Source organism: Drosophila mauritiana, chromosome 2R (assembly GCF_004382145.1).
Source record: "Drosophila mauritiana strain mau12 chromosome 2R, ASM438214v1, whole genome shotgun sequence".
NCBI classification, from domain to species: Eukaryota; Metazoa; Arthropoda; class Insecta; order Diptera; family Drosophilidae; genus Drosophila; species Drosophila mauritiana.
In genome coordinates this window covers 11,207,433-11,217,603 of record NC_046668.1, presented here as the reverse complement: position 1 = coordinate 11,217,603, position 10,171 = coordinate 11,207,433, and positions in this window count along the sequence as shown.

Genomic DNA, 10,171 nt, shown 5'->3' with positions numbered 1-10,171 from the left:
TATTTAAATATAGCAATTAAAGCATGTTCTCCAATTATCACTAAGGGCATATATAGTAGTTGTTATCAAAGTGTATTCCCATCTTCGGGTCTCCCAGTCGCGCACTTCCTATTATTTTGATGTCGTTTTCGGTTTTACTTTTTAATGTAGTGCTGGCAGCGAACGTTGGCAGAGAAGGCAGAGAACAAGCCGGAGCTGCTGGCCAGCCCCTTTGTGGTGGCCATCATCAATGGATGTGGCTGCATAATCAAGCGGTGGCCACATGCACATCCATGCCACACATGCATCGGACATACAACTTGCCCTTGCCATCCGGCCGAACTGTTTGCATATTTTGAGTGGACGCAGTTTAGTTTTTAATTTGATGCCTTTGTTTGTTGTCATTCTGTTCTAGCTTGTTGCACACGGCAAGTGCAGTGGGATGGGGCATTGCACCTGGGAGTGGTGGCTGCCGCCATTTGCATGGCACTCCGGCACTAACCCAACCCCCCACAAGTCGACCCCTTTGCCCTCGTGTCCATGCCACCACCCCACAGAGCATTTGTTTCATTGTCGCCCGTTATATTGTTGGCTTTTATGCAGGGAAATGTGGCTGGAAATGGCAGCGAATGGCTCACGTTATGGTCAGCATATTAAGGTAATGGCCTGGAAAGTCTGTCGGTGCTCTCCAGTTCACTCCCTGAATTGGTATTAAATGTGAGCGTGGCACGACTCGAATGGAGTTCAAATTCCATTCCACTCATATTCGATGGGGATTTCAACGGGTGCTTCCCATTGAAGGCTCTTTTGAGGTCTCGTCCAGGTGCTAAAAGCAGGTACTCTATGCGATTTGATGGGCGACTAGCATTGTTCCTTCCAATTGCACTTATACTAAAAACAAATCACTTTATGTAATAACCAACTGGGTTGTAACACCTCGCTGCAGAATAAAATATAAGGTTGGCACTACTGCTCATAAATCATTAATGGAAAAATAGATATTATTGCCCACTATACAATATGAATTATATTTACTATACTTATATACATTTTAAATATTTTAGCTATAACAATTTATAAACAAATTTTGCTTGGATAATCTCCATACAGATCCGAAAAGTAAGTGGTACAGGAATTTGAAAAATGCGTCTCTAGTAATTCAACTCACTTTAAAACACATTTATTTCAATGAGTATCTGAAATTGGATTCAACAATCAATGCCGGAATGCGGGAGCAGGTGTCTCTTATCTGCCCATTGACCAGTTCGAGACCTTTCTGGCCAGGCAGATGATGAGGGCTCATCAAGTTGGCTTAAGGCATTGTTGATTCTGCCCAGTGTGCATACAAGATGAGTGCCTGAGCCGAGGACAGGTTCCGCTTATGCGGCATGCAACCAAGGAGCACGCAACGACGCACGCGATACATTTCCAGCCCAGGCGACAGTTTTGTGCCTTCGAATGTATCTGGCCAAAAAAAAAACAACGATCGACAAGAACGCTGCGCAGGCGCAGTTCCAAACTGAACACTAATCATCTGAATGACAACGGCTGCAACAGCTGAGGTAAGTTGGCCGGCCGGCCAGTCATTCAGGAAGCACCGAAAGAGGACTTCCAAACCGGCTGCAGCCGCTAACGGCAGGTGCAAAAAATTTACCACTCGAACGAAAATTTCCTACCTGATTTAATCTGCCGCTGTTGCTGCTGCAGTTGCTGCCGCTGTTGTTCCCTTTTTCCCTTTTTACTGTTGCAGCGGCTGGTGTTGCTGCTGTGCCAAGGCTTCGCTACGTGTTGTTTCATCAACTTTGGGACTTGTAGCCACTGGCGTGGTGTGGCATGTTGCCTACATGCTCCGCTGATCACACACACACTCTGGCACAGCGACGGGCACACACACTCGCAGATACTTTTGCTATCACTCAAGGCTGTTGCTGCACGGCTGCCTCCGCTTTAGCCATCCACTTCGGTGGCTTTTTCTTGGCAACACCAACGCACTAGCGCACCAACGCACCAGCGCTGTTTGTGGTCTCCTTGTCACTGCATTCGCACGCTCTTCGCGGAGAGAGTGAATGGAGAGGAGGGAGAAAGAGGCGGCGAGGATGCAGGGGAAAGCACACATTGACAGACCATAAAAACAATCCCTAGAAGCCATCAACCGAATGAGGGCTAATGCTGCCATTGACCACCATAAGGCAATCAAAAAGCCGTTGCTCTGGGCTGGAATGTGAATGGACCATGAGATACCCTAAATTGGTCTTATGTTACACTTTATGTATAACATATAAAACCTATATAGCCAACAATTCCTTGCCGTATTTATTCAAGATATACCACAACAAATAATCTAAAATAAATATATTGCGTTAGGTTGTTGAAGTTGAATTCATTCAAATCGAAATAAAAGTGATTCTGTGTTGCTTTCATAGCCCAAAAATAGTTTAAAACAATATTCTGCACCCAACCCTTCTAAACCATGAGTATTTCTTACAAAAAGAAAACATGCTAGTGAGACGAAGCGTAGAAGCATCGAACCGGCTGCGACAGCTGCACACTCAGATGCAGATACAGATACATCTACCAGATACATCAACATCCCGCAAGCGGAGCTAAACGGAGCACCAGGACAGCGAGCACAAGGACACATCGGAGCAGAAGGAAGCGAGGAGTGGAGAGGAGAAGAGAGGAAAAGAGGGGCGACTTCCTAGAGCCCTTTGTGACTTCACAGCTGTCGTTGCGGCGTACTGCCCCTCCCCCGCTGCAATCAACAGATTTCGGTTTTCGGATTTCGGCTTTCAGCCACTTGGCCGAACCATATTAATGGGCAGGCCAAAGGACCTCGCTGCAACAGTTGCAGCTCCTTTCGTCCCTATGCCTATGCACCATATCCGATCGCCCAGCCTGCAGGAGGGCAAATAATGACGAAAGACAGGCGAACGCGTTTTTGGTGTGCATCGAAGGTGGCAGGACGTGCAGCTGGCAGGCTCCTCGGGGCATTCATTGTCCTGCTCATCCTCGGTCCTACGCATTTGCCATGCACCCTAATAACGGATCCTGGAGCATGTCAGATTTGCAAGTGATGAACTGTGTTAACTGAAAATTGACAGGCGGCCCATTGAGAGCAGGGCAGCGGCCCTTTTGTTGGCAATTTTAGGCAAGTATTCAAGGAAATTCAAAGAATTTTCAAGACACCTAATTGTTGGAGGGTGTGAGGTGAATTTTCTGGAGGTATAGCAATTTAAAACCTTGGCTAAATATAAGAAAATAACGAATGGATAAGGAAATTCCAGGAGTTTGCAAAGAAAATTATTTTCGTAGATTAATTTAAAATTCAAAAACATGTAAATTTTATGTTATTCAAAAATACCATTCATTTTTAATAGTAAAACATATCAGATGTGATTGTAATAAAATCATGTTCGTATTGTATTCGATAAAATAATGAATAGTTCAGAGCATACAGCAAATAAATAAACTATAACAATTGTTTCCACCTTTTGTACGATGTCACAAAAGCAGAGAATCAATTAAAAATAACTTTTTAAAAAATAAACAGTAAATGTGAACATATTTCAGTAAGTCTTTTCCGTGGCCCACATTTCGACCTTGTGGAGTTTCCCACACACTTTAAAGTTTTCATCGCCATTCATTACCCTTAAATGGAGGTAAATTGAGGACAATGACAATCAGTCGAGGAGAAAATTCCAGGGAAAGGACTCACGAGGCTGGCGGCATTTAAGCTGTTGGAAGTTTTACAGCTCGGAGCGTTTAAATCACGACCCAGCTGAACTCAAAAAAAAAAACAGAACAAAAACAGCGAAAAACATTGCGAAAGAGTTAATAACAAGCTGTAAACAATGCCTCACCCGCCGACTCCTCAATCCCAGCAATTTTCGACGAAATATTGTAAACAAAAAAGCAAAAAAAAAAAGGAAAAAAATTGGGAAGGACGACAGGCGAGCAAAAAATGCTCAGCTGCTCCCGATGCTGTGTCCAATGCACAGATGTCGCTCAGATTACGAACTTAATTGCCCCAGTGCAGGATATGAAACCCCAAGCCCAAGCCCAGGCCAAAACCAAACCAAACCAAACCGAAACCCATTCCAATTGCAAAACACTGCACAATAAAAAGCGGAATTCAGAGTGCAGCAAACAAAAAAAACATAGCACAGGACTAGCCCAAAACTGCAGGCCAGAAAGAACGGCAAAACTGGCCAAAATGTCAGGGTCTCCCCAGCATTGAATGCGAAACATTTCAGTTAACCTCTGTTCGAGACCTCTGCCTTAAAAAAAAACCCCTCTACATATGTGGAAATGTTGCGGGAAGAAGGGCTTTTGCATTTTTAAAGTTTCAGTCTGGACCGGAATCGGAATCAGAATCGGGCCAATTGATATGGAGCTGCAGTCGTAATTCCCCTGAAATGTTGCAGTTAATAATTGTGGTTTTTAAGGGGCAATGATTTCTGTTACATTGGCTTTTATAAAATCTAGATTACTTGTTGTTTAAAAAGAATAGTATTTCAAGCCGCATATCGTGAACTAATGTTAAGACTGAACTTTTAAATTTTCGCAAAAAAAGCCTTCCCCTAAATCAGCCTGCATTTAAGCTTAAGCGGGTTTTAAATTTTGGAATCTATCGATTTTTTATTTTATTTGATGTAATAAATACCCCCAGCGGTTTTTCCATCTTGCAAAAAGTTCCCCCTTTAAAAGTTGCGTTCTATTTGCGGCACTTTTAGGGCGTGAAAGCCCCAATTTTACCCGAGAAGAAAACTCGACTTGCTTTTGGCTTAAAGCCCTTTATTTTGTGAGGGTCTTATCGGCATTTGCGGCCTGCTTCAATGGCTCCTTTGCACTCGAACCTGCATTCGGGCATTGTTTCGGCCACGTAAATCTTTTCAATTTGAATCAACCTAAGCGTTTGTCATTTTGACTAATGGCTTATCAAACACAAACGCAAACAAACGGGCCCACAAGGCCAAAAAAGAAAGAAAAAAAGAATCTTTGACAAAATTTATTGTATCGTAAATTACGCATAAGAAAGAAAAGTTACAGCACTAGCGAAAAAGGGCAGGCGGCATGTAAAAGCTGGTAGAAGGCTAAACTTTGCTAGCTTACAGCTCGTAAATTCTTTCGAGAATTTATGCAAACTTTCGTTCCTCATGACGATTGCCCAGGGGGGCATTGTCTCAGCTCCTTAGCTCCTCAGCTCCACAGTTTCGAAATCCGGAGGTGATTCGCTGCAGGAATGCCCCTAATGACCCCCAGCCAGCGGGGTCATGCACACGTATTTAGTGAACCTTTTTCGGGGCGTCATTATAAATTAACAATGGCCAGGCGCAAATTTTTCAGCGTGCAACGACACCAAAATACTAAAAAAAAGAAGAAAAAAACAGAAATACCACGACACAGAAATACAAAAAACATACAGAGCGCAAAATGATGGAGCGTTTAGCGCTACTCGAACAATAAAAGTCGCCGGCTGAGGAAAAGGAGCTGGCTCCAAAGGGGCAGGAGCTGGTCCAAAGGATGGAGCCTGGCCTAAGGATGACAAAAGTTTCCGTTGTTGTTTGCCCACCCACCTTGTTGCTGCATTGTGTCAACTGGTCGCTACACTTAGTCCTTCTCCGTGGATTCTTGGGATCCACCGCCTCCGAATCCTCCCACAAACACCCCTTCCTCCGGTGGGCATATGAAACATTTTCTTTGGGACAAGGAAATATGAATTGCGTGCCAAAGAACAAAAAGCAGCTAAGGACGAAAGAAAAGTTTCGCTCAGCTTTGTTTCGCTGTGTTCTGTTCTTTTTGTGACTGCTTTTCCAGCTTGTTTTTCGGGTGACTAATGCACTGAGAGAAAAAAGCAGCATGGAAATATTACTACTTATTAGAAATCTAACTTAAGCTAAAAAAAAATCCTACGAAGAGAATATTTGACATTACAAGCAGCTTGATTCGATTTAATTTTCTTCAATTTTGATCCAAATATCTTGAATTTCAAAAACAATATATATAATATATTAGAAAAACAAAACTACATACCATTTTGAAGAAATATAATTATTAAATAGCTTAAGCAGAAAATATGGGTTTCCACACGAAGTTTTCTATCAAACTTACAGTTGACAAAGACATTCAGTATTTTATTCCAAATCACATACCGATTTTTCGCAGTGCAGTCTCGCTCTTATTGTTTTTCTGCCTTCGTGTGCTATTTTGGAGCTCTGCTGCTGGCTCTGCTTTTTGTTTGTGATTTATTTATTTTGTTGTTTGCCGCTTTGTTGTCACTTTACGCTTTTATTGTGCCACCCACCCACCTTGCGGCCCACATCGCGTATACGCCTCGTTGTGTACCGCTAAGCAAGAAATCATAAAGTTAAACTTTTCTTATTACCCCCAATCGAGGACCTACAGTGCGGCGCGGGCGTATCATTACAGCCATTCGAGAGCCACTAAGCCGCTGGGATAATGAGGAGTCGCTGGCTGCTTGGCTGTGATGCCATGGTCTTAACCAGGTAACAAGATAACCCCGGACCAGACCCTTCATCCATTCGAAGTCAAATCATAAGCCGGAAATCGTTATACATATCACCTGCTGCCAACTACCGCAGGAAGCGAAGGAAACAAATGCCAGGATCAGAGCGAAATGTGAAATGTGTGGTGTGTTTGTTTGAGGTGTCCCCTCCAGCCCCCTCCTGATCCCTTCCACCGTATCCGTTCGATTTCGCTAAAAAGCAATGCGGCCGAGGATAACGACTCTCGGCACCAGGACTCTGAATTCTGGATTCCGCATTCCCGACAGTCAGTCAGCTGCCGCCAGGTCGTTTCGGTCGGTTCAGTTTGGTTCAGTTGGTTCAGTTGGTCTGAGCGTCTTGTTTCCGTTTGCAAATAAAACATATGCTTACCCCTCCTCCTTTTTTTATTCCATCCTGGCATCATTCCCCTTTTGCGCTTTCTGCTCCTTTGGTTTGCATTCACTTCGTTTCTGCATATTTCCTGTATTTATTTCAATGGCTTAAGGGCCCGGCAAGGATTCAGCTCCTCCATCCATCCAGCCATCCATCCGTCCATTCATTCATCCGGAGCTCACTGTCAAGTGGCTTGATTTTTATTTATTTTTAATTATGAAAAATTGTAAGGAAAATATTGCGTGGTGGAAACAAAGGCAGAACGGAATTGACACAGAAATCACTTTTTGTTGACACTGAACTTTTGATTTATGCGTAAGGTGGGCCCCAGGGGGGGTGGGGAAGTGTTCGCCGGGGGGTGCGGGGCGACCGCACATGCCACGCCAACTTCATCAGTTGAAATCAGTGTGTGCAAGCTGGCAATATTGCAGATTGTGCGCCATTCAGTGATGCGAACAGAGATTCTGATTCTGATCTTTAATAACAATATTATGTATAATATTGGAATAACCATATATATCATAAGAACCATAAGAAAATTTACCTATACTAGAGATATTAAAGTGTATTGGCAGTGCGGCTTAGAGATTTGAAAGACTATTTTTAGCACTTCAAAGAAAGGCTTGATTTAAATGCAGTATGTATTTATCTTGTGGAACTGTTTATGTTTCCATCGATTATAATAACAAAACTGAACTTTATAATCTTGTAATACTATCCAGTCAAATAATTATTTATAAGATCAGTTGAAAAAGAGCTAACTTGTGCTATATCACACATCCCACAAGTTAATTGATTTGAAACTGGAAAACTTTTGAAAATATGCATCTTCCAACCTTTCCAAAACTGAAAGCTTCAGTCTCTGCCCAAAGTTCATCCTATTATTTATTATATTGAACTTTTTTTTTCGGACTATAAGTATTATTTTGCACTTGCCTTACACCTGGTGCTGCCCCGCGGCATCACTGATGTCAACCCACAACCCCAACCGCCCATACACACGCACTGCTGAGCAGGCAAAGGATGCCAGGAGCGGAGAGCTGGGATGGGCATGGTTGGGATGGATGGCGGAGGCGGCGAGCCGGCAGCCAGGACATGCAGGACCGCATTGTCCTGTCAGCGTCATTGCGAATGAAATATGAACAGGAGCCCTGTGAAAGTGCGGACACTGAACGCCAGCCAGTTCGTGTTGTTCATTTCCAGGATTGCGGCACACACCTTGCAATGGAACCAGACCGCCCCGCCCCCTTTGCACCGCCCCTTCTGACGTCCTTGAATGCGTTGCGACGGCAGGCGGCAAATTGCATGCGGTGCCAGGCATGGAATCATTTAAAATGTTTCATCCGAAATGAATCGAGTCCGCCGCCGGCCACTCTGGTTTTTCCGCCTCCTCATTTGTTTTGGCAACCGCAATTTAAACGTTGACAGCCTGGACAGCGGGGCGTGGCGTTGAAAAGTGGGCGGTGGTGAGTGGGCGGCTGGCAGCTGGCAGCTGGTAAAAAAGGATTGCAGCCATACGACTGAATTATGGTCGATGTGGACAGTGTAAATCGCTATTTAGCCAGCGGCATCCGCGGGATTGGCTCAATTAGTGGGCCATCGCGGAGCGGTTAATGTCATTCAAGTCACTCGTCGTGGATTTTTGCCAATTTAAAGCGGGCTTTCATTTTTCGCTTATTATATTTCATACTCTTTTCATACTTCATTTTTCGTTGTTTTCATTCCGCCTTTATTGCCGTCCGCACGCAAAAAGTTCCACTTCGTTAAGCAAAAAAACGGCCAAGCGGGAATTTTATTGGGGTGCCAAAAGGACTTGACTTGTCATGTTTTTCCAGGGGGTCTCCCCAGCTGGAAGGGGGGGGGATCACTGGGAGGTGGGGGGAAAAACCGGGAGGTTACGCACACAGCAAACACGCAGACAGTGTAAACTCTGCTGGTCTAGCGTTCAGTACAGTCAATTTCTTGTTTGGCTTTCCCCGTCTTAGCAATTTTCCCCTGGATCCCACCTCCTCCTCATCCTCATCCTGAAAGTCCTGGCACCCCATTTGTTGCTCGGAGTTACTGAGAAAACTGCTCGTGATGTCCATAAAATTGTTACGAAATAAAATCAATATAATGTGCAAGTTATTCTCGTCAAATGTAAAGAGCTTGTTATTCAATTTTCGATTTGGCGATGGCTGCTGGATAATAGAATTAATTCCAAATAGAAAAGGAAAATGGAAATGTATTTCTGGGGTTTCTAAGGCAAATGTGTAACTGTATTTTGGCTGCATTAATGTTTTTCATTTTGATTTAATACAATTTTAATATTTTATGTCATCAGTGAAGAGGTGGAAAGGCTCTTTGAACATTAAAAGGAGATGATGGGCTTAACATTAACGCTATTATTTGGTTTTATAATATTAATAAAAATTTAATTTATTTAATATGACTAAATGTTTTGTATTTCATCAGACCACCGTTAATTACCGATTAAAAGTGTAAAATGTGAACTTAAACCTCAAGCTCACATTGCCATTTAATGAGCGCATCAAATTATTTATCTGCAACATATTTGTGCAATATCCATCTGTATCTACGTAAATATGTATCTTAACTGCCCATAAAAAATTGTCCCTGCCAGACTGCACAGTTTAAAATGATTTTTATGTGATAATCACCCCGTTTAATGGACAACCATCTGCCGTACAAATACTTTCGTCTGCTTTCCAATTTGTATTTTTTGCGGCTAGAGTTTCATGTGGCAGATCCTATCGCCGAATCCAACGGGTGCTCTTAATTAAAATGGAGAAAAAAGCGGACCCAGGAGGAGCTGGCAGATCGCATGGCCAGGCGCAAAAGGAGCAACCCCTAGCCAGACGAATAGGAGCAGCTGCTCCCCGGAGCATTGCTTTTGACTTGCATGAATCCGTACAAAAGTCCCCCTTTTTTTTGTTGTTCTTCGGTCGGTCGGGGCAAGCAGATGCGCCTGGTGGCTTCATTAAAATTAACAAAACTTAATTGCAGCTTTCGTGGCACGAAACATGCTGCAAATGCGTGTTCCAATCTGTTTGATGGTCTGCTGCTGGCCAGCAGAAAGGGGAGCCCTGCACCTGCTGGTGATGATCGTCGGGGCTGGCTGCCAAACAGTTTGATATATTGCCCCTGGGGTTGATCCTGATCCCCAGATCCTGGGCAGATTGCAGCTGCAATCGGGCAAACGCATATAAAGCGAAACATATATTTGTTGCAGCAACTGCTACTAAGCTAGACTATTTACACCTGTAGTATTGCTTTTATTTATGATGTCACCT